The 18,880-nt window shown below is 43.2% G+C and overlaps 1 protein-coding gene across 8 annotated transcripts in view; it reads right to left on the reverse strand.

Annotated features, from left to right (window-relative positions):
- tnk2b (tyrosine kinase, non-receptor, 2b) overlaps nt 1-18,880 on the reverse strand; it is a 308,398-nt gene that overhangs the window by 105,209 nt on the left and 184,309 nt on the right. The window lies entirely within an intron of this gene.

Consider the following 18,880-nt stretch of genomic DNA (forward strand, 5'->3'; position numbering starts at 1 on the left):
CTAGGTCAGCAGCAAAAAAAGAACAAAGCCAGAATCTTTCCTCACTGCAATTTTTCCTCACCCTGAACCTATCAAAGCTGTTTTTTGGCTCATTTTTATTGAATGTCGCCCAAAGATAGAATTTTTAATTTTGCATTCATCCACACATGCTACCAATATCATGTTCAAAGTCATCTTTTAGTATGGTGATGACAGTTTCAAAGTTACTCCCATATAGAAAGATTTAACTCATACTAATATAATCAGGTTCAAAACCCTTGCTTGTCCAACTGCCCACCAACATTTGCCCTCTGGGGCATACCAGGACAAGTAGCTAATTTTAATTTGACATTAGCCAACAGTATGAATTTGTTCAATAATTCAACGCATTAAAGGAGTCTTGTACCCCTCTGTACAGAATCTAAAGTTAATTTGCTTAGTGCAAGCTGAGCACAAAAGGAGGTTAAGAATTTTCATTTAACACATCCCAAATCACAACTTGCTCCCAACCTCCCACTGTTCAGAGAATACAGAACCAGGAGCTTGGATCCACGTTCTTTTGGCTGTTACAGTTAGTAATGTTCCATTGTGGAAAACAAGCCGAAGTTATGACTAACACATTTTTCCATTTGTTGGTGTTGGCACAAATGGTATAAGCTACATATTTTTCTACTGTGTTGAGTGTTTCTTTCTCTTTCAATATATTTTGAAAGAGTTGTTTTCTTTTCTCCCTGCAAAAGGCCATTCATTACCATACATCCTCCTGCCGCCAGAAGGGTCTCACTGTCTGGGCCACAGACAGAGCCACAAGAAGTAATACTCTGATTGGTGGCACGAAGAGTTATTCACATGTGATAATCAGAGGAATTTCTTCCTTAAAGGCACAACCAGAGGGGGGGGGGAAAAACTGTATTCACCTTTGCCAGCTGGTTAACAAACTAAAACATTTGATGATCAATCCGTTGGAATCATAGAGTGGCCTGAATGGTTGGGAAAGTAAAGTACAGGAAGCCAGAGACAAGAAAAATTCTACAGCGCAGTTAATATTGAAGTCCAACTTATCTGACCTGAAACTGATGGCAGCACTTTACTGCACTGCATCTTCTTGTCTGTTAAACCCAACCAATGTGCTCTAGCAAATTAATACTTAGCTCCACTATATTAAGTTTTGGTAGTTTGCCATTGGCAACCTGCTTAGTTCTTATGCTGAGAAAGGTATATTGTATAACTCCAATGCAAGTAAACACATCTAAAGAAGAGTAAAGTAACTACAAGAGAGCACATCAGTCAAGGCAAATAATATGATTGGGAATGCAGATTTTGGGCTTCAAAAAATTTGCTTTTCAGTTTTTCCTTCCCTGACATTTGCATTAATTTTTCTGGAAATCTGTGCTGTCATCCAAGGAAATCTTACTATCTGACCTCTCCATAATCGCTTCCATTTTATGGCTGGCTGGCAACAACATGGAGTGGGAGAGGCCTTACATTCCTCTTTCCTATCTCCCTCACTTAATAGAGCATCCCTTCTCACATTGCTCCAACTACTGGCCCAGCAAAGGATGGACAAAGTTACTCCCAAATGACAAAGTCTGTCAGGCAGCTCAAAACCAAGGCTGCCATACCACCTGCAGTCAGTTGGCTGACTTTTTAAAATTCTGTTTTAAACTCCCTTCTAATTTCTCTGCAGCTGCATTTACTCACCTTGGAGAGGCCTGATAGCAGTGGGTAAACAGGTTTTGAATAAATTCTGAAACAGTAGCCCTCTACTGTACAATGTCCCTGTGATTGTATCACACAATGATTTGGACACCATGGCCGGGATTTCACGTTGGGCAGACAGGAGCCAGCCACCGACTGAAAGGTCAGTGGCGAACCCGCTACCGCCTGGCCTGGGGATCCAACCTGCATTTTACGGGTCCCCAGGCTTGGATTGTTCTGAGGCGGGCCTTCCACTCATGTGAGAGGGTAAGTCCCGCCTCATTGAGCTGCTAGCCAATCAGTGGGCCGGCAGCTCTCAGTCCCAGCAACGCCACTGGGAGCGGTGGCCTATGCTGGGACTGCAGCCCAGCTGAAGACGGAGTCAGGAAGACAAGTAGGTTTTGGTTGCCTCGCTGGGTGTAATCGGTCAGGCCCCGGCGAGGCAATGGTGGTCGGTTGGGGAGAAGGAGGGGCTTGTTGGGTGTTAGGGGTGGTTGGGGTAGCGGGGGCGGCCCTCCATCGGGCACCCTTTGCCCGATGAGCAGAACCCTCTCCCCCGGGACGCTGAGAAGCCGCCTGCTTTTCCCAGGAGGCTTTTCCCAGCCCCAGGATGCCCGACTGCCACGCGCAAAATCCGTATGGAGGCAGGCGAAGGCCGTTAAGTGGCCAATTAAGGGCCTTGATTGGTCCGGGGCAGGTGGGCTGTTTTTCGCCCCCCCGACCTATGTAAAGGGGGGGGGTGGAGGCAGCAGTGGGTCGGGAAAGCCTCCCAGAGCCTCCCGCTCCATTTTACGTCACCCAAATTTCTCCCCCCCGCCCCTCCCACCACCATTATCTGGCTCGTTGGGGTGGGATGAAATTCCAGCCCATATAAAATTGTGCAAATCTTGGCAAAAATGCAGTTATATGTCATTCAGAGTGGCTTGATTCATTAGCCTAAATCTATCAGTAGCCTGAGTATGCACCTTACTACATCACCATCTTTATTCATATCAAACATCTCTGCCTACAGGCACAATAAGATGCAACAACATTGTAAGCTACAACGTGCACTAGCTAAAAACTGACAATCCACTGTGTGATATCATATGGCTCATGTATGCCTCCTGCAAATGTAAACCGTACACTGGGTAATTATTATGCTGAAAATACCCAGTGCACAGGTTACATGTATAATAGAGTTGCTTTATGTCAAAATAAGCAGTATTAATAATGGTATTTCAGATGCAATGGATGTCATACAAAAGACCAAGAATGGTAGACTTCTACAGTTCAAATGCAGGCAGCTGTGGTGCACTGCACAGGTCAGCAGGAGAAAGGGCTGGAATTTCAGGGTTCAACAGGGAGTCAAGTGCAGAAGGTGGGAAACACAGAATAGGAGCGGGGGGTGGGGGGTAAGGACCCATCAAAGAAGACTACTTTAATCAAAGATGTAACTGAGGGGTGATCTAATAGAGGTTTTTAAAATTATGAAAGGTTTTGATAATGTGGATACAGAGAATGTTTTCACTTGTGGGGAAGAGCATAATTAGAGTCCATCAATATAAGACAGTCACCAAGAAATCTAATAGAGAATTCAGAAGAAACGTTTTTTACCCAAAGAGTAGTGAGAATGTGGAACTCGTTACCATATGGAGTGGTTGAAGTGAATAGTACAGATGTTTTTAAGGGGAGGCTTGACAAGCATATGAGGGAGAAGGGAATAGGGGGTTATGCTGATTGACTTAGATTAGGAAAGACAAGAGGAGGCTCTAGTGGAGCATGCTGGGCCGAATGGCCTGTTTCAGTGTGATATATCCTATATAATGTGTAATGATATTCCAACCAACTTCAATTTGACATTACATGCTTGTATTCAAGGAACATTCTCACATGATTAACAGAGATAGTAGGCAAAGTGACAAATAGGAAAGAGTGTCATAAAACATTGTCAGTGATTTCATCTCTCACTAAATATTTATCGTAATTTTAATTAGAAAATTTGCTTCGAAACAAGGGTTATCAGATGATGGTATGCCTGACTATAAGTGACAATTAGGGAGACTATATCATTTAACAGTGGAGCGGGAAGCTTTTTGAATAAGAATATAAAAGGATACAGGGAAAAGGGCTTTAATCTGCATTAGAGAAGTAATCACAGCTGAGCGTTAATATGTTCATTTGAAGGGTCAGCATGAGCACAAACATAATGGACTGAATAACTTCCATTTGTGCTGTAAATTACACGATTTTATGTTCACTATGTGTGAAAGTTTGTGCTACAGTAAATATAGCATCTACTAACACTGCTACTGCTGATGGATTTCATTCTGGTCAAGGGCATAAAGCACACAGGCCACATGTGAACAATACATACATAATCTGCATGCTTAAATTCAATCCATGGTAGCAGTATACAGATCTAACTTTGGTCTGGTACCACTTCAGTTTGGAATCAGAATGGTTACAGCACAGAGGAGCCCATTCAGCCAGTCAGCTCTCTGCAAGAGAAATTTAGCTAGTCCCACTCATCCACCCTTTACCCACACGTGTTTATCCAATTCCCTTTGAAAGCCATGATTGAATCTGCCTCCAGGCAGTACATTCCAGATCCTAACCACTCGCTGTATAAAAAAGCTTTTCCTCATGTTGCCTTTGGTTCTTTTGCCAATCACCTTAAATCAGTGCCTTCTGGTTCTTGACCCTTCCACCAATGCAAACAGTTTTTCTCTATCTACTTGAAGTCGCGACCTCATGATTTTGATCACCTCTATCAAATCTCCTCTCAACCTTCTATTCTCTGAGAACAACCACCCAGCTTTTCCAGTCTATCCATATAACTGAAGTCCCTCATCCTTGGAACTGTTCTTGTAAATCTTTTCTGCACCCTCTCTAAACCATTCACATCCATCCTAAAGAGTGGTGCCCAGAATTGGACACAATACCAGTGTTTTATAAAGATTCATCACAACTTCCTTGCTTTTGTACTCTATGCCTCTTGTTATGCCAATGTGGTTTGTTGAATGATAATTTTCTTTGCTATACTGACTGGAGATCTTTTTTTTATTCATTCATGTGATGTGGGCGTCGCTGGCTAGGACAGCATTTATTGCCCAACCCTAATCGCCCTCGAGAAGGTAGCGGTGAGCCGGCTTCTTAAACCGCTGCAGTTCTTTGGGTGTAGGTATACCCACAGTACTCTTAGGAAGTGAGTTCCAAGATTTTGACCCAGCGAGAGTGAAGGAACAGTGATATAGTTCCAAGTCAGGAAGGTGTGTGGCTTGGAGGGGAACTTACAGCTGGTGGTGTTCCCATGCATCTGCTGCCCTTTTCCTTCTCGGTGGTAGAGGTCGTGGGTTTGGAAGCTGCTGTCTAATGCCTTGGTGCGTTGCTGTATTGCATCTTGTCGATGGTACACACTGCTGCCACTGTGCGTCGATGGTGGAGGGAGTGAATGTTTGTGGATGGGATGCCAATCAAGTGGGCTGCTTTGTCCTGGATGTTGTCGAGCTTCTTGACTGTTGTTGGAGCTGCATCCATCCAGGCAATGGGGAGTATTCCACCACACTCCTGACTAGTGCCTTGTAGTTGGTGGACAGGTTTTGGGGAGCAAGGAGGTAAGTTACTCGCCGCAGGATTCCTAGCCTCTGGCCTGCTCTTGTAGCATGGTATTTATTTGGCTAGTCCAGTACAGTTTCTGGTCAATGGTAACCCCAGAATGTTGATAGTGGGGGATTCAGCGATTGTAATGCCATTGAATGTCAAGGGGAGATGGTTAGATTCTCTCTTGTTGGAGATAGTCATTGTCTGGCATTTGCGTGGCATGAATGTTACTTGCCACTTATAAGCCCAAGCTTGGATATTGTCCAGGCCTTGCTGAATTTCTACACCGACTGCTTCAGTATCTGAGGAGTTGTGAATGGTGCTGAACATTGTGCAATCATCAGCGAACATCCCCACTACTGACAGGCAAGTCATTGATGAAGCAGCTGAAGATGGTTGGGACTAGAACACTACCCTAAGGAACTCCTGCAGTGACGTCCTGGAGCTGAAATGATTGACCCGCAACAACCACCTTTGCGTTAGGTATGACTCCAACCAGTGGAGAGTTTTCCCCCGATTCCCATTGACTCCAGTTTTGCTAGGGCTCCTTGATGCCATACCCAGTCAAATGCTGCCTTGATGTCAAAGGCGGTCACTCACACCTCACCTCGAGTTCAGCTCTTTTGTCCATGTTTGAACCAAGGCTGTAATGAGGTCAGAAGCTGAGTGACCCTGGCAGAATCCAAATAGAGCAATCTAAATTTTTTTTTGAAGAAATTTAAAAAGAACATTTAAAAAAGGGTGACCGCTGACAGCTTAAGATGATCACATAGCTTGGAACACTGTAACCTACATTTCAAAGGACTGTGAGGAAGATGAAATGGGCTGCATTTCCCAGCAAGAACCAAGACCCAGGAAGTTTAAAGGAATTACCTGTACTTTTCAGCAAGCAGAGAAATATTGTTAACTGCTATGTTTGAATCACTGTAACTGCCATGATACAAGCCCCTCCCCATCTGTGGTTTTAAGCTGGTGTTTTTTTCTGCAGCTGAGAAGAAGCATCTGGACTCTGACATGAGCAGACCCCAAGTGGGGGTCCCTCTCTCTCTATATATTCCAGCTTGAAATCTTTCAAATCCTGCTTGTTGACTGCCCACCTTTGCATACTCTGGCTACAATCAGAAACCCCATTGGAGGAAATCATCCACATCACGATCTCCAAGAGTCTCATCAAACCAGTCATCTACCTCTTCAAACTAAAAGCCTCAGGACCACTGAATTCAGCTAGAAACTTATTTGTTTGTGTGTAAATCTCTAGTGTGTTAGTGAGTGTGAAAGCTGGTGCATGTCTATTATTTTATTAGTTTGGTTTAGGTACAATAAAGTTACCCGCTTTCTTTGTTAACTCAAGAAAACCTGTCCGATTACTTACTTGCTATGATCATAGCAGGAACCAATCAAAAACCCATTGAACTGGCCAGTACATCCACTTTAAGAAAAAATTAAACCTGTTGTGGTCAAACAAGCAGAGGGCAAAGAGGGAAGCCCTTCAACCCCTCCTCACTTAACCGTAACACTCTAAGCCTCTTTTTGAATAATGACAGCGACAGAACATTTTTCTTTTCTAAGCCTAGGATCCTGTAGGCCTTTCTAACAACTTTCTCAACCTGCCCTGCCAACTTCAATGATTTGTGCATATATACCCCCAGGTGTCTCTGTTCCTGTACTCCTTTTAGTTTATATTGCCTCTCCTCAGTCTTTCGACCAAAATGTATCATTTCGCATTTCATCTGCCATGTGTCCACCTATTCCACAAGTCTATCACTATCCTCGCAATTCATTATACTTCCAAGTTTTATATCATCAGCAAATTTTGCAATTGTGCCGGTACACCCAAGGCAAAGTCATTAATATACATCAAGAAAAGCCGTGGTCCTAGTACCAACCTCTGGTTAACACCAATATATAACATCCTCCAAACCGAAAAACAACAACTCTCATTTAATCAATTTTGAATCCAAGCTGCCACTGTCCCTTTCATTCCATGGGCTTCAACTTTGCTGGCAAGTCTATTATGGGCACTTTAACAAATGCCTTTTGGAAGTCTATACACACATCAACCACATTACCCTCATCAACCCTCTCTGCTACCTCATCATCCTGGAGTCACGTCTGCAGCCACAGAAACGCCTGTCAGCTCCCCTAACTATTCCTCCCCCCATGTACATCTGAGCCACCCGTTGTGCCTTGGACTTGGTTCTGGCTGCACTTCCCAGAGGAAACATTGCCCTTGCCAACTGAAAACAGGTTAGTGAGCAGGATGCACTCAGGGGTCTCCTGCAGTAACTCCCTCCTCAACTGTCTGGTGGTCATCCATTCCCTCTCTGCCTGCACACTCTTCAGTTACGGAGTGACCAGCTACAGAAAGATGCTGATGAAAGGTCTCTGACCTGAAACATTAACTCTGCTTCTCTCTCCACAGATCCTGCCAGACCTGCTGAGTATTTCCAGCATTTCTGGTTTTCATTCCAGAAAGATGCTATCCACATAGTTCTCAGCCTCACAGAAGCACCACAACAATGCCAACTACTGCTTAAGCACCGAAAACTGGAGAAATACATTGGGCAATAAATGCTGACCTCGCCAGTGATGCTCACATCCCAAGAACAAACAAAAAAAATAGCTCAGTTTCTGCACGTTCGCCCTTGAAGATCCAACACAGATCCAAACACGGACTCTGCACAATTTCAGAGAACAGACAGAGCTGAATACATGTCGTATGTAGTGAACCTGCAGCACACTAGAGTTGGCATAATATTGGCAAATGAAAAACACCTTTAATAGAAAATTGGTGATCATTCACATCAATCAATACCGCTAGACCAAAGCTAGCACATTTAGCAACATAAACATGAGTGTGAATGGACCTGTTTATACATTCCAACACCGATGCATGTTCCTAGGGCTCAGCTCGCATATGCAGAATGCTTCTGGTACAGGCTTTTTTCAAGCTGCCTCCAGCAAACATTTGCAAAGAGAGATACACTAAGCGCACTTCAGCTTTCTATCAAGGTGACGGACCAGTGGTTTTTCCTGCAGACCAGTGAATTCTATCAGGTTCAACTACAAATCTAGCAATAACCTCAAAGTTGCAGAATCAGCAGTAATCTGCCACAATATCTCGAAATGTAGTGTCACTGCTCCAGAAATTTTTTTCATTTATTCTCCTCACCCATTCTCTACTGATCTGTCACAATTACTCTGGTCAATTGTCACAACTCAGATGGAAGGAGCCAGATAGCACAACTAATTATAGATTATAAATTATAATACTTTACATCACAAGAAGTTGCAACACTGTATGGTGAAGTCCTACATTCCTAAAATTGTGACTTGCTAACAGTAATATAGTGCTGTAACTTCCTGTAACATACAGTAACATGCACACACAATACACAACAGAATGTAAACAGAAAATGCTGGAAATAACAGCATGTCTGTGAGCATCTCTAAAGAGGAAAGATTGCAATCTATCTCCTTTTTCAAATACTGACAGAGCCAGATGGTCCAAAACATTAAACAGTCATTTGTCTTCAACAGACATCCTCTTAACGACACAAGGCCAGGGAACTAATCCTAAATCTGTATTAACCCTTTATGCTCTGCAGAATGTCATGCACCACATTAGAATAAGGAAACTTCTAGAATTAGCAGAGTAATTCATTTTTGAATTTCCAGAATTTTTTTCTTCCTAACCATTGCATAAATGTGTTTTGGGCTGATTTTCCAATATTAAATTGTGCATATATTTAAACTATCGATATTCATTTTTGTAAAACTATTTGCATACAAATCTATCTGGGCTTTAGATTTGATTTTTCAATGTATAATGGTGGATGTTATGTAGAGAAAAAAATCATCGCTGAATAAACATGTTTTGTGCTGGAACACAAGTGACTCGAAGAACAGACCAGAATCTTCATTTCACGTATAAGTGCAGAGTAAAAATGTTAGAGGGCAGTTAGAGAATAGTGAGTTACAACTTCTCAGTTTGGAATAAGGGGCGGGTTAAACTGTTGAGCATAAAAGTCAAAGTAGCCCTTTTTGCCTTAGTCAGTACTGACCCTGCCACCAAATAAACTATGTGGTGTTGACTGTTATGCCCCCTCACCACCACAGAATGCATCAATGGACATTCTGCACGAAGACAAAACAGGAAGAAGGGTGGGAAGGGAAGAGGAAAAGGAGTTGTGAGGAAGAAAAGGATAAAGTTGATGGCCTGACATGATGCCACAGCTGGAGTAAATGTCACCTCCCTGCAACCAGACTCTGAAATTAATCCCTTGCTTCTATAAATTTAAGGAACTTGAAATCTGCACAAGCTGACACACAGCAGGATGCAGGATGGAAGTCTCATACACACTATCGAAAGGTCCATTAGATCACACCCCGTTAGCAACCCAAATACTGAACACACAACAGCCACAGTAAAGGCCAGCTTAAAGGTGTCTGCGAATAGAACAGAAACTGTCTTCTGCTTTAAGAAGTCACTTGCTTTAAACTGCCATTCCTTTGCAGGTATTAGGCCAGGGCTGGAAATCAGGCTTTAATCTCTTAACCTTTTCTAGCCTGTAAAAAAAGAAATCATGCACCAAACTAAACAAATCCAGATTTGTTTGAAGAATGTAAGACATGAACAACTTAGTGTTAATTAGAACAATATGAATGTGCTCACAGACATCAAAATCTGAAGCTGTGCACTAACCTGCCGGAAATATTCAAAGCTCAGGGCAGACTGGTTGAAAGAAGTGTTAATTCAAAGACCAGAAAACAAGAAATTCTGAAAAAGTGCAACAGGAGGATGTGGCCAGGACAACGAACATATTAATGCCAAGGAGGATGTGGTGATAGGAATCACAAATTCACTAAAGGAAGTAGACAAAAGGTGATTTTAATTGGGGTTGCTCTGCAATGGGCTCTGGTCACTGGTGAGCTGTCCCCACTATTCAGTGTTGGGTACACTCCTGTGTAAGATGCTTATTAATATAGAGCAAAGCACAGATAGTATAGATATTAAATTTACAAACTGCAGTAGAGTAAGGATTTTAAAATGAGGATATAGATTGCAAATGGATTTGGATAGATTGTGGGAGTGGGTGCAAGTTTGGCAAAGGTCCTTCAGTATAGATAATTGTGCAATTAAGAACAGAATTTGAGTGGAGAGTACAACATTGGTGGGTTAACGGTGACAGGAAGGGAGAGACACTTTGGGGTAGTCATTGACCATTCCCTAAAGGTTCAAATGCAATGTGGGATGGCTGCAGCTAAAGCAAACAAGATCTTGGGCTCTATTGCCCAGACTATTCAGTATGAAACTGGAACCATAATATTATTATAGAAGGCCTTGGTGAGACCTACTGTTTTTCTTATTACAGCATCCAGATGTTTTTTTAAAGGCACTTCTATATTGCACAGCACTCATTAGTGTCACTTGATTCCCAAAATGACAATCTTGTGCAGCCAGCTACAAATCAAATCTAAAACTGCCAGACACGCCAAGGTCAGTGGTTGTGAGGTCCATTTTAAGCTAGACTTCCGAGCCGTTAGTCTTGGTAGTTTTACATTTGGCTCGCAGCCGACTGCACAACACCCAGGCTTCAGGAATCCGGTAACATAAGCACAATGTAAAAGTACCTCTAATGTATCCAGTGTCCTGGTCCAAACTACTCTTTTTAGCAACCTGCCCCAGAAAAGAAGTGATGACTACTTTTCCCATAATATTTGAAGTGCTGTCAGATTTGGCCACCAAGAACAAGGACAGCAGACTGAGATAAAAACAAAGAAGTGCTGGAAATACTCAGCAGGTCTGGCAGCATCTGTGGAGAGAGAAGCAGAGTTAATGTTTCAGGTCAATAACCCTTCATCAGAACTGGCAAAGGTTAGAAATGCAATAGGTTTTAATGGGGCAGCACAGTGGCGCAGTGGTTAGCACCGCAGCCTCACAGCTCCAGCGACCCGGGTTCAATTCTGGGTACTGCCTGTGTGGAGTTTGCAAGTTCTCCCTGTGTCTGCGTGGGTTTCCTCCGGGTGCTCCGGTTTCCTCCCACATGCCAAAGACTTGCAGGTTGATAGGTAAATTGGCCATTAGCAATTGCCCCTAGTGTAGGTAGGTGGTAGGGAAATATAGGGACAGGAGGGGATGTGGTAGGAATATGGGATTAGTGTAGCATTAGTATAAGTGGGTGGTTGATGGTCGGCACAGACTCGGTGGGCCGAAGGGCCTGTTTCAGTGCTGTATCTCTAAACTAAACTAAACAAATAAAGTGGGGGTGGAGCAAGAGATAACAAAAGGTAAGGTGCTGATAGGGCAGAGGGCCACAGAGAATAACTGATAAGAATATCATGGAGCAAAGACAAAGGGTGTGCTAATGGTGTGCTGAAAGACAATGCATTAGTGCAGAGAGGGTGTTAATTGACACCCTGGCCAAAAGCACAAACATAAAACAAAAGTGGGCAGGCACACAGTAAAAAAAATGAATGATGAAACAAACTAAACTAAAATAAAAAGAAAAAAAATGTAACCAAAAAGGCCCTCTGGCCTCTTACCCACTCTTGATCTTTCTATTGAAAACTGTCGGCGAGACATTGGCCATCTCAATTTCACTGCTCCCCTCACTCACTCTAACCTGTCTCCCTCTGAACTTGCTCCACTCCATTCTCTCAGATCTAATCCTGACATTGTGATCAAACCTGAAGACAAGGGTGGTGCTGTTGCTGTCTGGAGTGCCGACATCGAACTTGCAGAGGCTTAGTGCCAACTCTCAGACAGTTCTTGCTAACTACCCCTGGACCATGACCCTACCACCGATCAAGCTACCGTCCACAGGACTGTCACTGACCTCATCTCCTCCGGAGATCTTCCCTCTACAGCTTCCAACCTCATAGTCCCGCAACCCCAGACTACCTCCTTCCTAAAATTCACAACAGGACTGTCCTGGGAGACCCATCGTTTCAGCCTGTTCCTGCCGCACTGAACTTATTTCTTCCTATCTTGACTATATCTTTTCTCCCCTGGTCCAGTCTCTTCTCACCTACATATGTGACTCTTCTGACACCCTACGTCATTTTGACAATTTCCAGTTTCCTGGCCTCAACTGCCTCTTCTTCACTATGGGCATCCAATCTCTCCATACACCTCCATCCCCCACCAGGACGATTTGAGGGCTCTCCGCTTCTTCTTTGAACAGAGTCCCAAACAGTCCCCATCCACCACCACCCTCCTCCGCCTGGCTGAACTTGTTCTCATATTGAATAACAACTTCTTCAACTCCACTCACTTCCTTCAAGTAAAAGGTGTTGCTATGGGTACCCACATGGGTCCTAGTTATGCCTGTTTTTTTGTGGGATATGTAGAACATTCCTTGTTCCAGTCCTACTCAGGCCCACTCCCCCAACTCTTTTTCCAGTACATTGATGACTGTATCGGTGCCCTTTCCTGCTCCCACCCTGAACTGGAAAACTTTATCAACTTTGCTTTCAATTTCCACCCTTCTCTCACCTTTACGTGGTCAATCTCCGACACTTCCCTTCCTCAATTTCTCTGCCTCCATCTTTGGGGATAGGCTGTCTATTAACATTCATTATAAGCCCACCGACTTCCACAGCTACCTCGACTACACTTCTTCACACCCCACCTCCTGTAACGACTCCATTCCATTCTCCCAGTTTCTCCATCTCCGACGCATCTGCTCTGATGATGCAACCTTCCACAACAGTGCTGCTGATACATCTTCCTTTTTCCTCAACCCAGGATTTCCCCCCACTGTGGTTGACAGGGCCCTCAACTGTGTCCGGCCCATTTCCCGCATCTCTACCCTCACCCCTTCCCCTCCCTCCCAGAACCGCAACAGGGTTCCCCTTGTCCTCACTTTCCACCCCATCAGCCTCCACATCTAAAGGATCATCCTCCACCATTTCCGCCACATCCAGCGTGATGCCACTACCAAACGCACCAATCTTCATCTCAGAAATTATGCAGCTTTCATTCATTTCTGTAAACACGTCATTATGACTTTCAGTAGGAGGAGAAAATAGGAACAGTGGTCCTTTCAAAGGTGATTCAGTGCATGCCAGGCAATCGAAATGACAAACAAAATTCTGGATCAAAAAATTGTGCCAACATTACTGGAAGAAGAAAATTTCTGAAGAAAATTTGTCCTTTACGCCAAACAAAACACTTCCCTTTTCTCCCATGTCCCCACAGAAATCCTTATGAGGAACTGGTCTGCTCAGGAACAAAAGAAGCAGTGAGACCCTTTCAGATGCTGGTAACCCAGCCTCAGCTCATTTACTCCTAATTGGTTCCTGTAGCCTGAGTTTAAGAGATGATGGCAATCTTGACTTCCTCTTTCACGTGTTAATTGTTATTGTGTTCAGGGGTCAGGAAGGCAGCTAGGCCTGCTCACCAACCTCTGGAATGGGCCCCGAGTTGTGGATCACTGCAGGCAAAAAAACTTTGTATTCAGTTGCAGTCTTTGTGCAACTTCACAGCCGGTCTATGCCCAGACTCTTTATAAAGTAGGAACAATGCATCTCTCCATGCTTTAACACCAGAGCTTTCAGAAACATAAATCTTTTTACTGTGTGACAAACGAAGTACTGACCTTTAACTCTTCATACACCCCTACTACCAAATGCAAATTTCACATCAGAAAACTGAAAAGTAACAACAGCAAGAAGCGTTTAATTTGAATAACAAAATATTCTAAAATATCAAAAATTTGAACTTTAGTCACATTCAATTTTGGACATAAGTATGTGCTTGTACCAGTCTAATTAAACTTTTTATTCCATATCAAAATCACGTGCTCTTCAGTGCAGCACATATTTTGGGACACAAGTTAAAGATTTATTATATTTTAGTCAGGCACATATTGTGCAGGCTCACCAAGCAATCAAGTCCACGAGCTTTCGAGAACAGCAACCTCCATCCAAAAACATTTCCCCTGCCTGAAATGTTGCCTTGCTTGACATGACTGTGCAACCCTGTGAAAGCATCAGAGAGCATGAAATCTCCAGACTGACCCATGGTCACAGCATGAACCTTGTGCAGACCTTTTATTGATTCAGGAAATTGTTTAATGCTTCTAAGGATGACCCACTGCATTAGATCCCATTTAGATCCAACTTGGGAAAGTCTTAATGCAGACCAATATTTACTTTAAAAACTTATTTAACATCAAAAAAATGCAAGAATTACTATCAACTGTATTATTGAGCAAAAACTAATGAATTAAGTATAAATAAGATAATAAATGTGTTGAAATTAAGAACATAAGGAATAGGAGCAGGAGTAATCCATTGGACCCTTCAACCTGCTCTGCCATTCAATATGATCATGGCTTATTTTCTTCCTTAATTCCACCTTCCCACACGATCCCCATATCCCGTAATAGCCAAAATTAGGGACTAGCACTCTTCTTAAAAATCTCCAATCCTGTCGTATATACATAATTGCTTAATGCTCTCATTTCTATATTTTATGGAAATCTGGTGCCCGGGCAAATTGTACAAACATTTTACACAGCAAGTTCCCCTGGAGTGACATTATGAATGGGGAAGGATAGCCAAAACTGGGCGGCACAGTGGCGCAGTGGTTAGCACTGCAGCCTCACAGCTCCAGGGACCCGGGTTCGATTCTGGGTACTGCCTGTGTGGAGTTTGCAAGTTCTCCCTGTGTCTGCGTGGGTTTTCTCCGGGTGCTCCGGTTTCCTCCCACAAGCCAAAAGACTTGCAGGTTGATAGGTAAATTGGCCATTATAAATTGTCACTAGTATAGGTAGGTGGTAGGGAAATATAGGGACAGGTGGGGATGTTTGGTAGGAATATGGGATTAGTGTAGGATTAGTATAAATGGGTGGTTGATGGTCGGCACAGACTCGGTGGGCCGAAGGGCCTGTTTCAGTGCTGTATCTCTAATCTAATCTAAAAACTGATTGTCCACAGTGACTGATTCCAATCTCCATACATGCTTCTACTTTGTACAGAAATGTTTCACTCACTGAGCTACAGTTTTACAGTATCAAAGAAGGAAGTTCCAACAAGCACCAGTAACTACAGATACTCCTTCTTAATAATGCTTCAGAATATAAGTCAATTCTGATCAATTAAATTCATTAAACAGCAGAATATTCAAATATGGGTTACTGCTTGAAGATCACAAATTGAGCCCATTTTTAGTCTATCACTACCTCAAACATGACTGATGGTTATTCCCATAGTTTCTCTGACTGTGCAGACCGAATACTGAACCCATCCATATGGCCCAGAAATATGGTGCCGTGATTGCTGACCTGTATAAATCCTCCATCCCACATTCATACAGGGTCCAGTAAGAGCTGAAACAGGGCTGCAAGTCATGACATTGTATCAACTGAATATATTTGATACTTTAGAATATTTTGTTATTCAAATTAAACGCTTCTTGCTGTTGTGACGTTTCAGTTTTCTGATGTGAAATTTGCATTTGGTAGTGGGAGTGTATGAGGAGTTTAGATTAGAGATACAGCACTGAAACAGGCCCTTCGGCCCACCGAGTCTGTGCCGACCATCAACCACCCATTTATACTAATCCTACACTAATCCCATATTCCTACCAAACATCCCCACCTGTCCCTATATTTCCCTACCACCTACCTATACTAGTGACAATTTATAATGGCCAATTTACCTATCAACCTGCAAGTCTTTTGGCTTGTGGGAGGAAACCGGAGCACCCGGAGAAAACCCACGCAGACACAGGGAGAACTTGCAAACTCCACACAGGCAGTACCCAGAATCGAACCCGGGTCCCTGGAGCTGTGAGGCTGTAGTGCTAACCACTGCGCCACTGTGCCGCCCCAGGTCAGTACTTCATTTGCCACATAGTAAAAAGATTTATGTTTCTGTAATTTTGTCTATTGCTGCGGATAAATAGATTTATAGGACTACTTCTATTTAAAGCAAGAGGCACCAGATTCTACTAGTGTATTTGTAGCAGAGGTATTAGCAAATATTTGGTGAGCAGGGTCATAGATAGCAAATGTAGAATTGTACGTGCTAATTCCAAACACTGACACTGCCCTTCCCCACCAGCATGTTCAATAAACAGCAACTTGTATTTATATAGCACCTGTAACATAATAGCATGTCCCAAGGCCAAATGACATAAAGCTAGGTCAAAAAGGTAGGTTTTAAAGAGTGTCTTAAAGGAGGAAAGAGAGGAAGAGAGGTAGCGAGATATAGGGAGGGAATTCCAGAGCTTAGGGCCTAGGCAGCTAAAAACATGGGCACCAATGGTGGAGTGATTAATACTGGGGATGCTCAATAGGCCAAAATTGGAGGAGCGCAGAGATCTGGTTGGGGGGAGAGGGGTGGGGGGGGGGGGGGGCGTTTGTAGGGCTGAAGGAGATTACAGAGAAAGGGAAGGGCGAGGCCATGAAGCAATTTGAAAACAAGAATGAGAATTTTAAAATGAAGTCAATGTACATCAATGAACACAGGGGAGGTGGGTGAGCAGGACTTAGTGCGAATTAGGACATGAGCAGCAGAGTTTTGAATGATCTCAAGTTTGTGGAGTGATGAACATGGGAGACCAGCAAGGTGTATGGCAGACTAATTAAGTCTAGAGGTAACGAAGACACGGATGAGGTTTTCAGCAGCAGATGAGCTGAGACAAAGTCGAAGGTGGGTGATCTTCTGGAGGTGGAAATAGACAGTCTTAGTATTGGTGCAAATGTGTGGATGATCTTGGGGTCAAATATACCAAGGTTACAGGACAATCTGGTTCAACCTCAAACATTTGCCAGGGAGAGGGATGGGGTCAGTGGCAAGGGAATGGAGTTTGTGATGGGGACCAAAAACAATTGCTTCTGTCTTCCCAAAATTCAAATTTCTGCTCATCCAATACTGGATATCAGACAAACAGTCAGACAATTTAGAGACAGGGGGGGGGGTGGTCAAGAGGGGTAGAGGAAAGGTAGAGCTAGGCATCTTCAGCAGGCATGTGGAAACTGATGCCGTGATTTTGGATCATGTCGCCAAGGGGCAGCATGTAGATGAGAAAAAGGAGGGGGCTAAGGATAGATCCTTGGGGACACCAGTGGTAACTGTGCGGGCGTGAGAAGCCATTGCAGCTGATTCTCTGGCTATCATAGGATAGATACGAGTGAAACCAGACAAGTGCAGTCTCAACAAGCCGGATGATGGAAGAGAGGCATTAGAGTATATATTCGTGGTCAACATTCATAAAGGCTGCAGGCAGGGCGGGAAGGACAAGGAGGAATAGTTTACCTTTGTCATAATCAACTAGGATTCATTTGTAAATCACTATAATCAGTACTATAATCAAAATCCTGGAACTCACTTCCTAACAGCACTGTGGGTGTACCTACCCCACATGGACTGCAGCGGTTCAAGGCGGCAGCTTACCACCATCTTCTCAAGGGCAATTAGGGATGGGCAATAAATGCTGGCCTGGCCAGTGACGCCCACATCCCATGAGTGAATAAAAAAAATAATAGGGGGACGGAAACCCGATTGCAGAAGTTCAAACAAGGACTTCTAAGACCGATGGGCATGGATTTGAGAGGAGACAACAACTTCAAGGACTTAGGAGAAAAAAGGGAGGTTCAAGACGGGACTCTAGCTTTCAAAGATGGCGGGGTCAATGGCAGTCAATGCCCAGAGGAGCCCAGAGCATGCTCCCTGGAACATTTTGAACTTTTATCTAATAAATGCTTATTCTGGATAATATTTAGCAGTTCAATAATTCACAGTTGCTAAATTTTCAATGCAGAAAAATGAAGAAAAATAAGTGACATTGGGGTTTAGCTGTTTTCAACAGGCTAACCAGTCCATCGCTTCAGTAAAAGCTATTTCTACCCTTTCCCAGAGACGTTGCAGTGGAATTTTTCACACGCTTCCATCCCAAGGCATAAAAATTATAAGAATATTTATGCATTCCGGGCACTTAACTGTGCTGCGTGGGAGCAGTTTAGGATTAGGGTTGTGATTGGAATAAAGAAAAGAAATCATCAGCCTGTCTGAAATTGGATAAGGAACAGAAATCTACACTTTGGTTAAATTTGTTAAATCATATTGTCCAATCCTCATTAACTAGGCTTAATTAGTTCCCACAAAGTCACAAACTCCATCAATGAATTCAACCATTAGGAGACTGATACAGTCTACTTCACACATAATCCGCCACTATAATATCCGCATTTTGCATACCCACAGCCCAAATCAAACAAAACATGGTTTAAAACCAAACTATCTGCAAACCACAGGAGGAATTTTTTTTTCCAAATACATTAGTACAATTAGTAATATTATGCAGCATTGAAATTCCCACCCTCCCACATTATAAATCACTGGAAATACTAACCTGACTTTGGTAAACATTTCTAGGCACCTCAACATCTCAGTAGCATTATTACATCACTTGGAAAGCACATCTCTGTACAATATCTAATCTGTAAAATGTGTAATAATAATATGAATGCAGGACTCGCTGGATATGGGAGTCCCAGATGTGATATATGATTTAAGAAACCTAATATACCTCCAATTATTTGGTGCAGCGTACATTGCCAACATCATTAAAGACCTACCAGATAAGAGGAAAAAAAACAAGTGCACC

Source organism: Heterodontus francisci, chromosome 11, assembly GCF_036365525.1.
Source record: "Heterodontus francisci isolate sHetFra1 chromosome 11, sHetFra1.hap1, whole genome shotgun sequence".
Lineage (NCBI taxonomy): Eukaryota > Metazoa > Chordata > Chondrichthyes > Heterodontiformes > Heterodontidae > Heterodontus > Heterodontus francisci.